Here is a 22,500-nt window from a genome sequence, read left to right as displayed (position 1 = left end):
GGGGATAGCTAGAGGTGCCGCCGCCTGTTGTTGCTTCACTGTCTGGGTGGCAGCAATTCTTCCAAAGTTCGGTACTCATCTGGAGGATATTCACATCCGATTTTGGATTTTAGGAAGATAGATTGAGAGAGGGGGAGGGGTTGTGGAGCGAGGTCTCTTGAGTCCACAAGATACTTTTGTCCATTGGCAACCATAGCGAAGTGATGCAGATCTTCTTCAAGTCCTTTTACTTTTGTTGTCGACAAAATATTTTCTTTCTTCTAGAAAAATGCGCTTAAGGTACCACGAAAAAGTAGCGCGTACCTTAAATTTGTAGATGGTACGACCAGTAATATAGTTAAGTTACAGGATACCAATAATATACTTAATAGTATACGGGATGACCAATAATATAGTTAATATACGGGATATCAATAATATAGTTGATATATGGGCTACCAATAATATACTTAATACACGGGATGACCAATAGTATAGTTGATATATGGGCTACCAATAATATACTTAATACACGGGATGACCAATAGTATAGTTGATATATGGGATACCAATAATAGATGGGATAAACAATAACCTAATTGAGAGATGATCATATAATAGTTATTGAGGTAAGTGTGAGCTTTACTAGTAGAGATTATAATGGAAAATGAGGTGCTAAATCTAGAAAGGTCATACAGCACTTACTAGTAGAGATGATCATATAGTAGAGAGGTAGTCATATGTTATAGGGAGTAAGAAGGTATGTGTATGTATATATTTAGCTTTTGTTAAATATATACGTATTATTTGTTTTTCCCTCTACATCTTGGGTTAAATCATGGGCTCTTTTTCTTAATATTACCTCTGTTTCAGCTAACCCAAATTTCTAAGTCGGTTCTCCTTTATTTCATTCGCCGACTTTCCATTCATTTTCCTTTCGCATTGCATGTCGACTGGGTCAAAACATGGGTTTGTCGAGATGGGCATTGGGTGAGAATTTAGATTATAATCATGGGGAGCGTTAAACCCGTAGGATTATACAACGCACGTAGAGGGGGGAGGATGGATGGTATTTAGGCTCAATTCAAGGAACCGGAAAACAGATCCAATTCCGTAGATCAAGAGCCCCTCACCAGCATAAAGGAACCTTCCTTGAGAGGTGCGAGATTAGAGATTTCTGGAGGCTGGATGTTTTCTCTTTTCGTCCTTCCTGGTTGTCATGCCGGTGATAGGCAGTTTTTTTTATATGTTCTTCAGCTGTTCCCTCTCCATTTATGCTCTCCTATCCAGGTATACATGATATCTTAATTCTTTTTGTCTCAAGATCTTGTTTCAGGAATAAAATCACAGAGTCATAGGGGACTTTGTCTTATTGTCATTGGGATCCTTTTATCTTCTCCCTCAGGATGCGACCAACAACAGTCGGCTAACACCCAGATATCTGTTTACTGTTATGTGAACAGGGACAGAAGGTGTAAGGAAACTAACACTCAGGTACCTACTTACTGCTAGGTGAGCAAGGGCAGCAGGTGCAAGGATACTAACACTCAGGTACCTACTTACTGTTAGGTGAACAGGAACAGCAGGTTTAAGAATACTAACACTCAGGTACCTACTTACTACTAGGTGAACAGGGGCAGCAGGTGTAAGGAACAAGGCCAACGTTTCATCCGTGCCTGGAATCGATCCCTGTTCCTCGGTGTGTGAGCTTTGGAAGCTAACATCTGTTTTAATTTCTCACTTCATGCATAAAATCAATACCGTGTGACGGAGTATAACAGGAAAAGCATCTTATGTGATCCACTAAGACAGGAAAAATAATTGTTTTGAAACAGAACAAGACAACACAGCTGTGAGATAGAGTATAACAGGAAAATCATTGTTATACACTATGATAAGAAATCATGCTGTAAGATGGAGCATAATAGGAAAACTATTGTATGATACAATACGACAGGAAAGCCATGGTATGAGATGAAGTATGTGTGACAGAACATGACAGGTAAGTCACCCTGTGGTAGAATAGGAAAGGTAAACTATCATGTATGCTGAAGTATGATAAGAATAATCCTGTGTGGAGTATGATAGGTACATGTATGATGGAGCAATGCTGTAAAAGGAAAACCATCCTATGTGATGGAGTATGACAGGAAAGCCATGTTGTCTGATGGAGTATGACAGGAAAGCCATGTTGTCTGATGGAGTATAACAGAAAAGCCATTTTATGTGACGGTGTTTGACAGGAAAATCATCCTGTGAAATATGACAGAAAAAATGATCTGAGAGGAAAAATCATCCTGTGTGATGGAATATGACAAAAAATCATCTGTGAGAGGAAAAAAACCGTCTGCATGATGGGGTGGCAGTGCGTGTGACGCTCATTAAAAAAATAACTCAGTATTTATATAGTTTAAATATCCTTACATGTTTACAAACTGTCGTTTTAAAATTTATAAAACGTATAAAGTAGCCCCTGAGTATTATATACATACTGTAGTATACAGTATACCATAGTCAAGTTTATCTTTAATTTTTCAGATGACATCGAAAAAAGGCCTCTATCTTTTTCGTCTTCAAGGGTAAATTTGATTAAGGTTTTACATTTTTGTTTTGTTCGGAGGTTTGAGGGTGTTGAAGCATCTGCGAACAATAACAAGGAAATTTTAACGACGTAGATTAGCCATGTTACCTCCCTGGAATGTGGAATTCTATTCTCTCCTCCTCCAGGTGTTCCCTGAACGGGCTAGCCAGGACAGTGCTCAAGCTATATGTTAGATTTAATAATTTCTTTTTCAAGGGCTCTGTGTATAAGCGATCATTTGGCGTGGTCATGAGCTGATCACTGAGTGCAGTCATAGCCAACCTGTACAGTACGTGGAGCACTTGCAGGAGGAGAGCTGAGAATTCCATATTCCCAGAGATGATATGGTTGAGATAGGTCGATAAAATCATGGCCATTGCTCCATGAATCTTCAACACCCTCAAAATTTTTAAGAAGAAAAAGGTGGGAAATGCCTTTTCTGGATGTAATGATCTGTAAGAATTAAAATAAATTTGATTTTTACCACAGAATAAAATTGATGTACTGCACTACCTGTCTCATCACAACAGAAAGCGTGGGCCTGTTACTAGTTTCATCTAAGGGGCTGACAGGATTGTTCATCACCCACATTTCTAGAAGAATGAGACTATATTATTAAAAACTTCTAAACTTTGCTATTCAAAATAATTCATCACTGACTACAAGAGAATAGCAGATAAGCTGCTACATAATGCCAGAGAAGATTCTGACAATAAATAACAAAAAAAGGCACAATACAGTGAATGGAACGATACACAAATAACCCGCACATAGAAGAGAGGAGCTTACGACGACGTTTCGGTCCGACTTTGTAAATGGTCCAAGTCAGACCGAAACGTCGTCGTAAGCTCCTCTCTACTATGTGCGGGTTATTTGTGTAAGATTCTGACCTCAACAGATCTTGTTGCTTGTGCTATTCCCAACAAAACAAGCAACAAGAAACATTTCTATCAGTGCGCGATCCAAGAAAGGTAACGTCAGCATAACGTCAGCCCCTATACGTCAATGCATCTGAAAGGAATAGTGCAGAGTGTGGTATAATTTTTTAACGCAGTTAAATATTAGTGTTTAAGATTTGAAACGAATCAAAATAGGTTTCCACAAGTTATCACATAAGAACATAAGAAAGAAGAAACACTGCAACAGGCCTACTGACCCATGCAGAGCAGGTCCATGTCCCCCTCCCCCTGATAAGCCCAATGACCCCTTCCCCCGGATTAGCCCAATGACCCACCCAGTCTGGTCACCTCCACTCAAGGAAGGAGCACGGCACCAGACCCAGCAGCACAAGCTAGTCAGGTCCCACCCACTCCCACTCATGTATTTATCTAACCTATTTTTAAAACTACACAACGTTTTAGCCTCTATAACTGTACTCGGGAGTTTGTTCCACTCATCCACAACTCTATTACCAAACCAGTGCTTTCCTATATCCTTCCTGAATCTGAATTTTTCCAACTTGAAACCATTGCTGCGAGTCCTGTCATGGCTGGAAATTTTCAGCATGCTATTTACATCCCCTTTATTTATTCCTGTTTTCCATTTATACACCTCGATCATATCCCCCCTAATTCTACGCCTTTCGAGAGAGTGCAGATTCAGGGCCCTCAGTCTATCCTCATAGGGAAGATTTCTGATACATGGGATCATCTTTGTCATCCTCCTCTGTACGTTTTCCAGAGCATTTATATCCATTCTGTAATACGGTGACCAGAACTGAGCAGCATAGTCTAAATGAGGCCTAACCAAGGATATATAGAGTTGAAGAACAACCTGAGGACTTCTATTATTTATACTTCTAGATATGAAGCCAAGAATTCTGTTAGCTTTATTGCGAACACTAATGCACTGTTGTCTTGGTTTTAGATTACTGCTAACCAGAACTCCTAAATCTTTTCGCAATCAGTAGTACTAAGATCTACATTATTTAGTTTATATGTGGCATGGTTATTTACCTGTTCAACATTTAGAACTTTGCATTTATCAATATTAAACTGCATCTGACGCTTCTCCAACCATTGCACCAGTCTATTCAAATCATACTGGAGTGCTCTAGTGTCCTCATTAGAATTAATTGGACGGCCTATTTTGGTGTCATCAGCAAATTTGCTATGTCGCTATTTTTTCCCTCATCTATGTCGTTTACAAAAAATTGTGAACAACAACGGGCCCAACACTGACCCCTGAGGAACACCGCGTACCCCCATTCTGATTTCTCCCCATTTATGCAATCTTTCTGCTGCCTATTTGTCAGCCATGCCTCTACCCAGGAAAAAATTTCTCCTCCTATTCCGTGTGCCTTAAGTTTCCTCAATAGCCTCTGATGTGGAACTCTATCGAAAGCCTTACTGAAGTCCATATAAAAAATATTATATTCATTACCATGATCTACCTCCTCAAACACCTTAGTGAAAAAAGTTAGTAAATTCGTAAGACAGGAACGCCCCTTTGTAAAACCGTGTCGAGATTCATTAATCAATCTGTGCCTATCAAGATGGCTACGAATTGCTTCGGCAGTTATTGATTCCATATATTTTCCCACTATGGAGGTAAGGCTTATTGGCCTATAGATCGAAGCCAAGGACCTGTCACCTGCCTTGTAAATAGGTATTAAATTTGCCATTTTCCACTTATCAGGCACTATGCCAGTTTGTAGTTGGTTCTGTCACAACCTGTTCTAAAAAGCAATCCTGAACTGTATCAAGAAAGTCACTAGACTCAAGATTTCCTGTCATATTGTTCCAATCAATTTGTCCAAAATTAAAATCTCCCATTATCACAACATTTTCATATCTAGATGCCTTATGAATTTCATCCCATAACATCTTACTGCCCTCCCTATCAAGGTTTGGGGGCCTATAAATTACACCCAAAATTAATTTGTCACGTCCCTCGAGAAACTATAGCCAAACAGATTCTGTGTTCGATGTTTCTAATCTTATAACATGTCTAAGACAACAATTTAAATTTTCTATGACATACATCGCCACTCCACCACCCTTCCTGTTGACCCTATCAGTGTGGAATAGTTTATAACCCTGTATGTTGCATTCAGAAGGCATTTCTCTATCTTTCAGGGTGAACCAGGTCTCTGTTATACCAATAATATCTATATTACCTGCACTTGCAAGTAATCTTAGCTCATCTATCTTATTTCTTAGACTCCTGCTATTTGTATAGTAAACCTTAAGGGAGCTAGTCACTCGTTGCCCTCTACTATCTTTCTTTGTTTGTTGATCAATTGATTTGCCATTACTAGCAACTTTATTTTGAATATTGTCTTTTAAACATCTCTCAGAGGTATCCCGGTAATAACTGCTGTTTTTAACCCTAATGCTGCAGCCTGATTGTTTCCCACAAACACCCATACCTCTATAATCTATCAGTTTAAATTCCTAGACAAGTCATCAATTACCCTCTCAATTGAATTGGCTAATGCAACCACTCCATTCCCAGAGAGATGAACCCCATCCCTTGCATACATAACACGCTTGCCAAAGAATAGGTCCCAGTACCTGTCTAGCCAGCAATTTATACCAACTGCCCTAGACATCCATTCATTTTCCACTCCCTTTCTAGGCAAGATGCTAAATATGACTGGGCTCCCTCCCTTAGACCTAACTACTTCTATGGCTGACCTGTACTTATCCAGCAGCTCCTCTCTCCTGCCTTTCCCAATGTCATTACCCCCAGCACTAAGACAGATAATGGGCTTGTTTCCATTACCTGCCATAATATTATCCAACCTGCTGACTATGTCACCAACACCAGCTCCAGGAAGGCACACTCTCTGTCTGACCTTTCTGTCTCTGTTACAAAATGCACGGTCCATATATCTTACCTGAGAATCGCCTATTAAAATATTCCTACCTTGATTAGCAGAAAAATCAGTAGTACCTTCAATCTCACTAACCACTGAAGTACACTCGTCTTGGAGAACAGAGAATCGATTTCCTACCTTCACATCTCTGTTAACTCTCCTCTTCCTTCTTCCTGAACTGTGAACCACTTGTAACTTAAAGTGGCTGCCACTATCACTGCTGGTGACCATTTCCTCCTTACCAGCTAAATACTTCTCACACTCACTCCCAAACTCAATAAGTTTTAATCAGCTCAGAATCTGCATTTTAAGACCACAACATTGTATCAACCGCATCTGCTGGGAAAAATGACAGGATTGGTAATGAGAACCTTTAAAACTAGGGATGCCAAGCCCATGATGACACTCTTCAGGTCGCTTGTTCTATCTAGGCTGGAGTATTGCTGCACACTAACAGCACATTTTAAGGCAGGTGAAATTGCTAACCTGGAGAGTGTACAGTGAACCTTCACAGCACACACATGTAAGTGCGATAAAACACCTCAATTAATGGATACGCTTGAAGTTCCTCAACCTGTACTCCCTAGAACGCAGGCGAGAGAGGTACCTGGAAAATCCTAGAGGGATTAATACCAAATTTGCACACGAAATCACTCCCTATGAAAGCAAAAGACTCGGCAGACGATGCAACATCCCCCCAATGAAAAGCAGGGGTGCCACTAGCACGATAAGAGACAACACAATAAGTATCAGAGGTCCAAGATTGTTCAACTGCCTCTCAGCATACATAAGGGGGATTACTAATAGACCCCTGGCTGTCTTCAAGAAGGCATTGGACAGGCACCTAAAGTCAGTATCTGACCAGCTGGGCTGCGGGTCGTACTTCAGTTTGCGAGCCGCCAACAATAACAACCTGGTTGATCAGGCCCTGATCCACCATAAGGCCTGGTCACAGACCAGGCAGCGGGGGCGTTGACCCCCGTAACCCTCTCCAGGTAAACTCCAGGTATTAGCATTGAATGTTAACATCATCCGGATGTGGCGCTCAGAATATATTCCAGGAAAGTCAGTATTTTAATTCACCAAGCTTCTTCCGAACAAAAAGGAAACAAGGATGTGCAGACCTTTCTCTCAGAGATAATGGCCCCTCAAGGAAGGTTCCTTGATGTTGGTGAGGGGCTCTTGATTTAGGGAATTAGATCTGTGCTCCAGTTCCCCGAATTAAGCCTGAATGCCTTCCACATCCCCCCCCCAGGCGCTGTATAATCCTCCGGGTTTAGCGCTTCCCCCTTGATTATAATAATAATAATCAGAGATAATGGCAAACATTTAACCTTTAATTAAATGAATAAGGTAAAAGGACACAAGTGTAAATAATATAACATTGTAGCAACGTTTCTATCTCTAGGAGCTTTATCAAGCTTGATAAAGCTCCTGGAGAGCGAAACGTTGCCACAATAAAATGTCATATTAGTTGCACTTGTGTTCTTTTACTTTGCATACTCATACACAAATAACCCGCACATAAAAGAGAGAAGCTTACGACGACGTTTCGGTCCAACTTGGACCATTTACAAAGTCACACTAACCAGAAGTGGAGCAGGACGGCTATATATAGGCAGGAAGAGGTAGTTGTGGTAGTAATAATAGTAGTAATAGTAGTAATAGTGGTAGTAGTAGTATAGTAGTAGTAGTAGTAGTATAGTAGTAGTAGTAGTGGTAGTGGTAGTAGTAGTAGTATTAGTAGTAGTAGTATTAGTAGTAATAGTGGTAGTGGGGAACTAAGGAGGAGGAGCCAGTGGTAATTTTACCAACATTAATACAAGTAAATAAGTAACTTTGAAAGCAGTTAAGTAACACTTAAACATTCACTTCAAAACATGATCTTGCGTAGACAGATTTTATGTGTACATAACATCAACAGATTTAACTTAGACCAGCCCAATAAAATCAAAGATTGATTTTTTCTGATCAGAAGAAACATTTTCCAATTATTTCAATCCACTGAAAAAAAATTCGCACAATAAAATACAACCTAAAATTCAGAGGCTTGTTCCTTTGAGGAAAATACATCATAGTTGTAAGTTTCAACCCGACCAGAAGAGGCATTATACACTTTTGCAACATTTAGGAATCTTCATTGTGGAAACGTTTCGCCAATAAATGGCTTCCTCAGTCCGGTACAATGAAGAATGGTGAAAGATGAGGGGGTTTGAGGTAAACAATCCCTTTGCCAGTAAAAGTCTATGGTACCATTCCGATCCGAGAAGGAAAAAATAAATCCAAATCCTTGGAACAATAGCTACTCATCATTAATGCAAAATATTAGAGTAATGTGAAATATTACTTTACAATTTCGATATTAAAAGTGTTAAAATGGTATCTTACACACTCCATTAACTAACAATACCAACCTTTTTCAAAGTAGGATACCAGATTGCTGAAGTTCCCATGGAAACCAATTTCAGGAATGATCTGTAAAAAAATGATCAGAGGATTCCAGTAGTTGTTAAGTGTTCCTTGAATCTGTGCTTAATAATAGTTGATTCTGCTTAACAAGCTGAAGCTTATCAGTTACGGGATTCTGAAGTTGTAGGTTAAAGCCTAACAATGAAGCCTGGTCACAGACCGGGCCAAGGAGAGCGTTGAACCCCGAAACCCTCACCAGGTGTAAGCCAGATACAATGCACCTGTTCAGGTATTAAATCTTTAACTCAATAACCATTTCGTAGTTCCAATCTATTTAAAATTCTTTAAAATCTGAAATAAAATATTTGATTTTGTGTTTCTTGAAGAAAATCGAATTTGATCATTTTAGAAAATTGAAAAATTGGTAAATGCAAAGTCAATTTTAAATAAAAAATACTTATAATTAAGATATACCAACGTTTACGCCAACGTTTAAGTGTTTAAAACCTACCAGACGAGTCATTCTCTACGTTTAACCGAAGTGAAACGAAAGATTCCTTGTAATACAACTTAGCAACACTGAAAGTTTGAAGCTTATCAGAAGAGGCATTCTCCAGTAATTCCTCTGAAGTTAACAATTCCAAGTTTTCAATAATTTTCATTATAGTTTCAAACTTAGTCACAAAATCTAAACTCATACAATATCATCCTATCCTTAGAATACTTCAAAATTAAAAATTTGAAGCCGATAGGAAGCAGCATCCTTTAGTTATTGAATAGAAATCATTGTCAGTGTTGAATACAAAAGGCAGTTTGGGACTTAAGGATACCAATAACCTTAATTACCATGTTTCTTGAAAACAAAACAGGGATGAAGATTTGAAGCCGATCAGATGAATCATTCTCCAGACGCAATGGGTATTATTCGGGTCGTAAGATAAGAACATAGGAAAGAAGGAAAAAGCATTTCAAAAATACTATTTGCCCATGTTATCCAACCAGTTATCCACGGGATAAACCGGAATAAAACGTGGCACTGTTTTACACAGTAGAGCGGTACCAACTCCTTACGTGTTTGAACATTAAAATGGTATAAAATACCGACAGATTGTTAGGTAAGACACATATGCAACAGTTAGGTATCTTTATTTCGAAACGTTTCGCCTACACAGTAGGCTTCTTCAGTCGAGTACAGAAAAGTTGATAGAAGCAGAAGAAACTTGAAGACGATGTAATCAGTCCATCACCCTTAAAGTTTTGAGGTGGTCAGTCCCTCAGTCTGGAGAAGAGCATTGTTCCGTTGTCTGAAACAATATGAAGTTGAAGTGACAGGATGGAGCCTTTATATAGTGCCAGGAGGTGAGACGTAGGTTGCTTTGGGAGGGCAGGTCCCTCTCAAACCCAGCCGTTCTCACTAGTAGAGGTCTTACCTAACAATCTGTCGGTATTTTATACCATTTTAATGTTCATTCTGTCAGACACTGCAACACAAGGGTTTCTTGGTACAGACCATCAACTTCGACCTCTACTAGTGAGAACGGCTGGGTTTGAGAGGGACCTGCCCTCCCAAAGCAACCTACGTCTCACCTCCTGGCACTATATAAAGGCTCCATCCTGTCACTTCAACTTCATATTGTTTCAGACAACGGAACAATGCTCTTCTCCAGACTGAGGGACTGACCACCTCAAAACTTTAAGGGTGATGGACTGATTACATCGTCTTCAAGTTTCTTCTGCTTCTATCAACTTTTCTGTACTCGACTGAAGAAGCCTACTGTGTAGGCGAAACGTTTCGAAATAAAGATACCTAACTGTTGCATATGTGTCTTACCTAACAATCCTTACGTGTTTACAAACTGTACTTAGCGGCTAGCATTTTGCTGCACACATAGAACAAGCAGGACTGGTCAAGGGTCAGGGCTTGCCTGGCTGCACGCACACACACACACACACACACACACACACACACACACGCACACGCACACAAAGGTACACGAGGCAAAGGACCCAGGAAAATAAGGCGATTAGTAGAAGAGCCAGAAACGAGTATGCACAGATAAGGAGGGAGAGAAACCCAGCGACAGTACGAGAACAACATAGCATCGAAAGTCACATACACAGACATACACACACACACACACACACACACACACACACACACACACACACACACACACACACACACACACACACACACACACACACACATGCATGCACATACAACAGGCCTAGTGTCTAATCGACATGTGCCTAGGACCAAATGGTAACTAACACACACACACACACACACACACACACACACACACACACACACACACACTGGAATAGCCTAGAAAGTGACGTAGTGGAGGCGGGAACCATAAATAGTTTTAAGACAAGGTTTGATAAAGCTCATGGAGCAGGGAGAGAGAGGACCCAGTAGTAACCAGTGAAGAGGCGGGGCCAGGAGCTAAGACTCGACCCCTACGACCACAAATAGGTGAGTACACACACACAGCTTGTGCTTATAAGCAGGTTATGGGTGACGTCTGGAAGCAGGTGCCGTCTGATGTCTTCACCAGATTCCCTCAGGATTTAACCTTTTCCCGGGACAAAAATCTTTGTGCTTTGCTTTAAACATTATAAATCCGTCCTCTTGATTCATACACTTTTTCTTGCGTTATTTTATCTTTATCATTTCAACTTTCTTTTTTCTTGCACTTTTGTTTTAGTCTATTATCCATGTTTGCCATAGAAATTATCCCACGCTATTTTGTTTACGCTATTTTTTCTGTTTCACTGAGACTTTTTTTTTTGCTTTTATTTTTTTTTGTATGGATAGCCTATATTTGCCTTAGAAATTATCCCATTTGCCAATGAAAGGAAATTAACTGCCTTATCCAGCTGGCAGTTTACACCAGCTGCCATATATATTCATTTTTCGCCCTCTCCTTCTAGGCAAATTTTGTAAGTGATAGGGATCTTTTCATTTGGCCTCATTGAATTAACAGCGCTCTCCTACCTCAGCAGCAACACTCTCCTACCTCACCAGCAACACTCTCCTACCTCACCAGCAACACTCTCCTACCTCACCAGCAACTCTCTCCTACCTCAGCAGTAACTCTCTCCTAACTCAGCAGCAACTCTCTCCTACCTCACAACAACTCTCTCCTACCTCAGCAGCAACTCTCTCCTACCTCACCAGCAACACTCTTCTACCTCAGCAGCAACACACTCTTACCTCAGCAGCAACACACTCCTACCTCACCAGCAACACTCTCCTACCTCAGCAGCAACTCTCTCCTACCTCACCAGCAACACTCTTCTACCTCAGCAGCAACACACTCTTACCTCAGCAGCAACACACTCCTACCTCACCAGCAACACTCTCCTACCTCAGCAGCAACTCTCTGCAGTAACTCTCTCCTACCACAGCAGTAACTCTCTCCTACCTCAGCAGCAACTCTCTCCTACCTCAGCAGCAACTCTCTCCTACCTCAGCAGCAACTCTCTCCTACCTCAGCAGCAACTCTCTCCTACCTCAGCAGCAACTCTACCTTCTAGTTAACCAACATGCTATTGTCCAATCATTTATTTACATTGCTATTCAACCTACTATTTACATTGCTCTTCAACCAGTTATTCACATGTTATCCAACCGGTTATTTATATTGTTATCCAACTAGTTATTTTCAAGTAATCCAGCATTATTTACATGTTATCCAAACAGCTGTTTACGTCATCCAGGGAAACACTCACGTTCTGCGTTGCCTTGTTATCCATCTTACAAAAAACTATCCATATATCTATTTTACGAATCTACAGAAACAAATGAACATTCGTCCTCAGGAAAAACAAAGTGATTTCTCTTCTCTGAGTTAACTTCAACCTTCCTAATTTCATCTTTCTCCCTCTTTTCGAAAACACTTTCCATTCGTTACAGCCAACGTGTTTTCCCTCGTTACTGTTCACCGTTTCCATATTCATTATTACACTTATCTTTATTGTTAGCCAAGTGAAATTTTAGTTGCTCATACTGGTCTGTGGGTCAAGTTCAACACCTCTTATGTAACTCTGTTTTCAAATATTGAGACAATTATTTGCTGTCTCACAGAGCTCTGTTAAACCGATGGGTTAGTAGCAGATGGTAACCCAGTAAAGACGATGTCCGCAGCTGCCTGGGTTATCTCCAGTGAGGTCCTCAATACTCTCTCTCACATGGTGTGACCCACATAATCGCCTAATACTCAGGCACTTACTGTTGGGTAAACAGGGCAGTTGTAGGGAAACATACCCAATGTTTTGGCTCATCATAGGATCGACCCTCGATCCCCTCAGTGTGAGCTTTCAGGTACCAAGTGAGCCGGTACAGACCTCCTGCTCCATCTCGAAAAATTCATGGTGACATCTTGTCGAGTCCCATTGTCTGTAATGTGTGTACTCACCTAGTTGAGGTTGCGGGGGTCGAGTCCGAGCTCCTGGCGTGTGTGAGTGTGTGTGTGTACTAACCTTGTTGTGGTTTCAGGGGTAGATTCACAGCCTCTTCACTGGCCGTTACTGGGTCACTCTTCCTGCTCCATAAGCTTTATCATATCTCTTCTTAAAGTTATGTATGGTTCCTGCCTCCACTACATCGCTTCCCAAATTATTCCACTTCCTGACTACTCTGTGACTGAAGAAATACTTCCTAACATCCCTGTGTGTGTGTGTGTGTGTGTGTGTGTGTGTGTGTGTGTGTGTGTGTGTGTGTGTGCGAGCGAGCGATTGTGCGTGCGTCCTTTGTATTTTATTTATTTTGTGTGTGTAGCTGAGTTAGTTTGTTTCACGCCTTTGTGTATCAACTCAGGTGTCGGTGATAAGTATTAGGCTGGAACAATAACTCTTGCCATAAGTGGCGATTTCTCATCCAGACTCAGTAGAAGGACCAGGAGCCACAAAGGAGCATCAACAAGGAGCATCAACGTAAAGCCAAAGGTCAAAATGGCACTCAAAGCAACAAGCCATTTCATGAAACTAATGTCCTTTGTTCGTTTTCCAGGATGCGTTGTACACCATGAAGATAACATCTTTCCGTACTATATCTAATGTTATTTCTCTCTTTATGGGTTATATTATACAAGTATTTTGTCATGGCACTGAAACGGTGCTCTTAACTGATATAGTAATTAACGTGTCTGTGGAGGCACTTTTAGAATAATTCATAATAATAATAATAATAATAATAATAATAATAATAATAATTCCAAAAACAGTCTTTCGTGTTATTTTTTTTTTTTTGCAGATAGTTTCGTAACTTTCGCTGTTGTCTCTGTAATTTTCCCCTGTGATTTTCGTACCTTTCCCCTGTGGTCTTAGTAGCTTTCCGTGTTCTTAAAAAATGTTATTAAAAGAAGAACAGAAGCAGTGGGTTCCACACACAAATAACATGATTTTCACTACACTTATGATGCCACACCGGCGCGAAGTACTTTAAACCCTTAAACTGTCCAAACGTAGATCTACGTTTTTTCAACATTTGAAACTATGTAAAAAAAAGTAGATTTTTTTTACATTTGAAAACTTGTAAAAATCTTTGATCTACTTTTTTTTTTTGTATTTGAAAATATATAAAAAAAAAAGAAACGTAGATCTACTTTTGGAGCACTACGCATATGAACGTAGATCTGCTTGGACAGTATAAGGGTTAAACCCACAGAATATTACAGAATGTATCATTAGTATTTCTCATATAAGTTACAGCCTTTAGTGTCGTACATTTCTCTTTCATATAGGTTACAGGCTTTAGTGTCAGAGATTTCTCATGTAGGTTACAGGGTGTAGCGTCAAGGCTTGCTGTCTCATGTAGGTTGCAGGGTGTAGCGTCAAGGCTCGCTGTCTCATATAGGTTACAGGGTGTAGCCTCAAGACTTGCTGTCTCATATAGGTTACAGGGTGTAGCCTCAAGGCTCGCTGTCTCATATAGGTTACAGGGTGTACCCTCAAGGCTTGCTGTCTCATATAGGTTACAGGGTGTAGCCTCAAGGCTCGCTGTCTCATATAGGTTACAGGGTGTAGCCTCAAGGCTCGCTGTCTCATATAGGTTACAGGGTGTAGCCTCAAGGCTTGCTGTCTCATATAGGTTACAGGGTGTAGCCTCAAGGCTCGCTGTCTCATATAGGTTACAGGGTGTAGCCTCAAGGCTTGCTGTCTCATATAGGTTACAGGGTGTAGCCTCAAAGCTTGCTGTCTCATGTAGGTTACAGGGTGTAGCGTCAAGGCTTGCTGTCTCATATAGGTTACAGGGTGTAGCCTCAAGGCTCGCTGTCTCATATAGGTTACAGGGTGTACCCTCAAGGCTTGCTGTCTCATATAGGTTACAGGGTGTAGCCTCAAGACTTGCTGCCTCATATAGGTTACAGGGTGTACCCTCAAGGCTTGCTGTCTCATATAGGTTACAGGGTGTACCCTCAAGGCTTGCTGTCTCATATAGATTTCAGGGTGTAGCCTCAAGGCTTGCTGCCTCATATAGGTTACAGGGTGTAGCCTCAAGGCTCGCTGTCTCATATAGGTTACAGGGTGTACCCTCAAGGCTCGCTGCCTCATATAGGTTACAGGGTGTAGCCTCAAGGCTTGCTGCCTCATATAGGTTACAGGGTGTACCCTCAAGGCTCGCTGCCTCATATAGGTTACAGGGTGTAGCCTCAAGGCTCGCTGTCTCATATAGGTTACAGGGTGTAGCCTCAAGGCTTGCTGTCTCATATAGGTTACAGGGTGTACCCTCAAGGCTTGCTGCCTCATATAGGTTACAGGGTGTACCCTCAAGGCTTGCTGTCTCATATAGGTTACAGGGTGTAGCCTCAAGGCTCGCTGTCTCATATAGGTTACAGGGTGTACCCTCAAGGCTTCTGCCTCATATAGGTTACAGGGTGTAGCCTCAAGGCTTGCTGCCTTATAAAGGTTACAGGGTGTAGCCTCAAGGCTTGCTGCCTCATATAGGTGGGTGTAGCCTCGAGGCTTGCTGTCTCATATAGGTTACAGGGTGTAGCCTCAAGGCTTGCTGCCTCATATAGGTTACAGAGTGTAGCCTCAAGGCTTGCTGTCTCATATAGGTTTCAGGGTGTAGCCTCAAGGCTCGCTGTCTCATATAGGTTACATGGTGTAGCCTCAAGGCTTGATACTGGGTCTATCTATTGACCATCATCTACTACACAATGCAAGACTTGGAGTCAGTATATAATTGATATGACGGGGGTAACCTAGCGGGCTTGTCGCAAAAACTAATAGACTGATCTTTACGAAACGTAAATAAAAGTTTGAATTAGCTCAACTTTACAAAATTATTGTGGAAATTAAGAAAAAAAAAAAACTGTTGAAGGAACTTGTATAAAACTGGTACATGATTTAGTAAGCCAGAAGGGTTGGTTTGCTGCCTCTCAAATTTAAACAAAAATAACATCTACGAAGTCAAATAAAAATCTGAAATATAATTTTTAGGTGAGGTACACATCCAGTGAAAGTTTGAAGACAATGTGAAGAGGCATTCTAATCAACCATACCCCCGGCCGGGATTGAACCCGCGGTCATAGAGTCTCAAAACTCCAGCCCGTCGCGTTAGCCACTAGACCTGCTGGAGTTTTGAGACTCTATGACCGCGGGTTCAATCCCGGCCGGGGGTATGGTTTATTTGCAATCGTGTCATTACGATTTCTTGAGGCATTCTAATGTTATTGAACGGATGTTCGAAATGTTTGGCAGTGTCACACAGCGGATAGTATGGATAAATTTCAAACTAATTAAGACTAATGTTGGAAATTCGAAGCTGATAAGAACATTTATTCCCAAACTCGAGCTTGTTGTACAGAAATCGATTTTCCAATTTAATAAAATTGGCAAATTATTACTTTCACTTAACATTGTTAATGAGCTGTGTAAGTAATAATTTGCCAGTTTTATTAAATAAATTGGAAAATAAATTTTTGCGCAATAAATTTCGAGTATGAGAATTTATTTTCTTATCAGCTTCGAATTTTGTGCAAAATATACTGGCACAGAGTTTATCTTTAATTAAAAGAAACATTTTCAAAATATTGCACAGAAGATAACTCCATGTACTTAGTGCACAGAATTCTAACTCCATGTACTTATTGCACAGAATTCTAACTCCATGTACTTATTGCACAGAATTCTAACTCCATGTACTTATTGCATGGAATTCTAACTCCATGTACTTATTGCATGGAATTCTAACTCCATGTACTTATTGCACAGAATTCTAACTCCATGTACTTATTGCATGGAATTCTAACTCCATGTACTTATTGCACAGAATTCTAACTCCATGTACTTATTGCTCAGAATTCTAACTCCATGTACTTATTGCACAGAATTCTAACTCCATGTACTTATTGCTCAGAATTCTAACTCCATGTACTTATTGCTCAGAATTCTAACTCCATGTACTTATTGCACAGAATTCTAACTCCATGTACTTATTGCTCAGAATTCTAACTCCATGTACTTATTGCTCAGAATTCTAACTCCATGTACTTATTGCACAGAATTCTAACTCCATGTACTTATTGCTCAGAATTCTAACTCCATGTACTTATTGCTCAGAATTCTAACTCCATGTACTTATTGCACAGAATTCTAACTCCTTGTACTTATTGCACAGAATTCTAACTCCATGTACTTAGTGCACAGAATTCTAACTCCTTGTACTTATTGCACAGAATTCTAACTCCATGTACTTATTGCACAGAATTCTAACTCCATGTACTTATTGCACAGAATTCTAACTCCTTGTACTTATTGCACAGAATTCTAACTCCTTGTACTTATTGCACAGAATTCTAACTCCATGTACTTATTGCACAGAATTCTAACTCCTTGTACTTATTGCACAGAATTCTAACTACATGCACTTATTGCACAGAATTCTAACTCCATGTACTTATTGCACAGAATTCTAACTCCATGTACTTATTGCATAGAATTCTAACTCCATGTACTTATTGCATAGAATTCTAACTCCATGTACTTATTGCACAGAATTCTAACTCCATGTACTTATTGCATAGAATTCTAACTCCATGTACTTATTGCACAGAATTCTAACTCCATGTACTTATTGCACAGAATTCTAACTCCATGTACTTATTGCATGGAATTCTAACTCCATGTACTTATTGCACAGAATTCTAACTCCATGTACTTATTGCACAGAATTCTAGCTCCATGTACTTATTGCACAGAATTCTAGCTCCATGTACTTATTGCACAGAATTCTAACTCGTATTTATTGCACAGAAGCTAACTCCCTGTACTTATTGCACAGAATTCTAACTCGTATTTATTGCACAGAAGCTAACTCCATGTACTTATTGCACAGAATTCTAACTCCCTGTACTTATTGCACAGAATTCTAACTCCCTGTACTTATTGCACAGAATTCTAACTCCCTGTACTTATTGCACAGAATTCTAACTCCCTGTACTTATTGCACAGAATTCTAACTCCCTGTACTTATTGCACAGAATTCTAACTCCCTGTACTTATTGCACAGAATTCTAACTCCCTGTACTTATTGCACAGAATTCTAACTCCCTGTACTTATTGCACAGAATTCTAACTCCCTGTACTTATTGCACAGAATTCTAACTCCCTGTACTTATTGCACAGAATTCTAACTCCCTGTACTTATTGCACAGAATTCTAACTCCCTGTACTTATTGCACAGAATTCTAACTCCCTGTACTTATTGCACAGAATTCTAACTCCCTGTAGTTATTGCACAGAATTCTAACTCCCTGTACTTATTGCACAGATTTCTAACTCGTATTTATTGCACAGAAGCTAACTCTGTAGTTTTTAAATGTGTCTGAAAATGGAAAATTTGCACTAACACAGACTGATACTGCAGTGAACATTGTTCTTGACGTTGATGCATCAACGTTGTAAATTTCAAGGCGCTTAGAAGAGGCATCCTTTAGTTACTGATTAAAAAGTAAAATCCTAGTATGTTTAATAAATTTAACAAAATAACATTTAAAAAGATTGAAGCCAGACTCTTCCATAAGTATATTACCCCAGAGCTGCTGGTTTCATGCCGACCGGAAGTAGTATTTTCAAGATAGAGTATGGAAATCAATATTTCAGTTTAATACAATTTACAGATTGAGACAAAGCCAAAAGCAAACTGAAACTTGCTTTTAATAAAATACACTTTATGAAGAGAGTAGAGAGTGGAATCATGAAACCACTCGGAATGTTAGTCCTTTTTACAGCGGTTATATTTTATGTTACGAATTCACCTGTTTCCTATGATCTTATTGCAGTCAAGCACGCACGCGCGCACACACAAATACACACACACACACACACACACACACACACACACACACACACACACAGGGCCAGGAGCTAGGACTCTACCCCTGCAACCTCAACTAGGTGAGTACACACACACACACACTACAACAGGCCTAGTGTCTAATCGACATGTGCCTATGACAAAATGGTAACTAACACACACACACACACACACACACACACACACACACACGCGCGCACACACGCACACACACACACACACACACACACACACGCACACACGCACACACACACACACACACACACACACACGCACACACGCACACACGCGCACACACACACACACACACACAGTTTGCAGATTATGTGAAGTTAATTAATGAGGAGAATTAAATCAGATGAGGATCAGGCAGGACTACAAAGAGACTTGGACAGACTGAAAGATTGGTCCAGCAGCTGGCTCCTCGAATTTAACCCCGCCAAATGCAAAGTACTGAAGATCAGGGAAGGGCAAAGAAGACCGCAGACAGAGTATAGGCTAGGTGGCCAAAGACTGCAAACCTCACTCATGAAAAAGGATCTTGAGGTGAGTATTATACCGAGCACGAAATATTTAAACTCTGCCTCATTTCCGCTCAACTGTTCAGTAATTACAAACGAAACTTGACTCACGAAATCGTAATGACACGATTGCAAACAAACCATACCACGGGTGGGATGTGAACTCGCGGTCAGAGAGTCTCAAAACTCCAGACCGTCGCGTGGCTAACGCGACGGTCTGGAGTTTTGAGACTCTCTGACCGCGGGTTCAAATCCCGCCCGTGGTATGGTTTACAAACGAAATTAATATATAAGGATACCTGCATGAAGCCTAAATCAAATATACATTTTTTTGGTATTAATGTCATATTAGTTGCACTTGTGTCCTTTTACCTAACATATTTTCCTGTTATATATCATACTTTTCTCTTATATAAACAACAGCTTTTATTTAGAATTTTTTCTTAAATATCAATTTACAATTTTTTTGGAGAAAGTATTAAATGATCTTATTTTGTTAATCCGATGCTCTGAAAATGCTATAGTCTTTTCCTAGAAATATATTACACTTATATTTAGGCAATTTCAATGCAGACGTAACTAAAGAACTATAAAATAATGCCACATAAAAAAAGTTTGACTCAACTATATGTGCAAAAATAATAAAGTTTCCCTTGGAATTATCTTGGTGGTCTCCGTCCTCTGTTCTCAGCTTCAGGCTGGCAAATTGAGCCTCGCGGAGACAAGATAAATATTTTAAAATATTTTTCATATCCAGCGAGCAGATTTGAACCTTTGTTTTCACTGGGGTCCACTACGTCATCGCTGTCACATTACTTCGGGCCGACAGCAAACGCTATTGGTTGGTTAACAGCGTTAACCAACCAATAGCCTGTTAGTGGTATTTATCAGCTATTTTAAGTTGTTTGACAGATTTCCGTTATTCCAAGATGATGTGTGCTATGCGACGCGACAGTATGAACAAACCACAATTTTGTTTTATGGTGTTGGTTTGATAAACACCTCAGTTTAATTTTGTTTTCCTGTTGCCTGGCGCTGTCCCATGCCGTGGTGTGGTCATTTGTGTTTTAGTGTACACATGGACTGCTCAAGGTCTTTATTTTACAGGTATATCTGTGTTTTTGCAGGCATATGGAAGGACTCCCGACAGTTTCTCTTAATGTATGCCAGATTTCCGACATTACCCTAACTCCGATAGACTTCGAAAAAGCCATTGACAACATGGCCATGCACTCAGCCCCGGGCCTAGACTCGTGAAACTGTGTTCATTAAGAACTGCAAGAAACCCCTCTCACGTGCCCTAAGTACACTCTGGAGGAGGAGCTTGGAAATGGGTGAAATTCCACAGTCATTTAAAACAACGGATATAGCCCCACTTCATAAAGGTGGCAGCAAAGCATTAGCTAAGAACTATAGACCAATAGCTCTGACGTCCCACATCATAAAAATCTTTGAAAGAGTGCCAAGAAGCAGGATTGCAAATCACATAGATTCCCAAAATCTGCACAATCCATGGCAACATGGGTTCAGGGCAGGTCGCTCCTGCCTCTCACAACTACTGGATCACTATGACATGGCCTTGGATGCACTGGAAGAAAATCAGAATGCAGATGTAATATACACAGACTTTGCAAAAGCATTTGACAAATGCGATCATGGCGTAATAGCGCACAAAATACGTGCTAAAGGAATAACTGGGAAAGTGGGGAGATAGATCTTCAACTTCCTAACAAATCGAACACAAAGAGTAGTGGTCAACAGAGTTAAATCGGAGGCTGCCATAATGAAGAGCTCTGTTCCACAAGGCACAGTACTCGCCCCCATCTTATTCCTCATCCTCATATCAGACATAGACAGAGATATGCACCACAGCACCGTATCATCCTTTGCGGATGATACTAGGATCTGCATGAGGCTGTCATCTGCTGAGGACGCGGTTAACATCCAAGAAGATATAAACAAAGTTTTCCAGTGGGCAACGGTAAACAATATGATGTTCAATGAGGACAAATTCCAACTACTCCGTTATGGAAAACTGGAGGAGATAATAACTAGAACAGAGTATACTACAAACTCTGGCCATACAATAGAGCGGAAAAATAATGTTAGGGACATGGGAGTATTAATGTCTGAGGATCTCACTTTCAAGGATCACAACAGTGCCACGATCGCAAGTGCAAAGAAAATGATAGGATGGATAATGGGAACGTTCGAAACGAGAGATGCCAAGCCAGTGATGATCCTTTTCAAATCACTTGTTATTTCTAGGCTGGAATACTGCTGTACATTAACATCTCCATTCAAAGCAGGTGAAATTGCAGATCTAGAGAGTGTACAGAGATCCTTTACTGCACGTATAAGTTCTGTCAAGCACCTTAACTACTGGGAACGCTTGGAAGTACTTGACTTGTACTCGTTGGAACGCAGGAGAGAGATATATCATAATCTACACTTGGAAAATTTTGGAAGGAATGGTCCCGAATCTGCACACAGAAATCACTCCCTACGAAAGTAAAAGACTGGGCAGGCGATGCAAAATACCCCCAATTAAAAGTAGGGGCGCCATTGGTACACTAAGAGAAAACACCACAAGTGTCCGGGGCCCAAAACTGTTCAACAGCCTCCCATCAAACATTAGGGGAATTACCAATAAACCCCTGGCTGCATTCAAGAGAAAGCTGGACAGATACCTAGTCAGTGCCGGATCAGCCGGGCTGTGGCTCGTACGTTGGACTGCGTGCGGCCAGCAGTAACAGCCTGGTTGATCAGGCCCTGATCCACCGGGAGGCCTGTTCATGGACCGGGCCACGGGGCGTTGATCCCCGGAATAACCTCCAGGTACCACAGGAGATGCTGTAAA

The sequence above is a fragment of the Cherax quadricarinatus genome, chromosome 76 (assembly GCF_038502225.1).
Source record: "Cherax quadricarinatus isolate ZL_2023a chromosome 76, ASM3850222v1, whole genome shotgun sequence".
Lineage (NCBI taxonomy): Eukaryota > Metazoa > Arthropoda > Malacostraca > Decapoda > Parastacidae > Cherax > Cherax quadricarinatus.
This window is presented reverse-complemented; position numbering follows the sequence as displayed.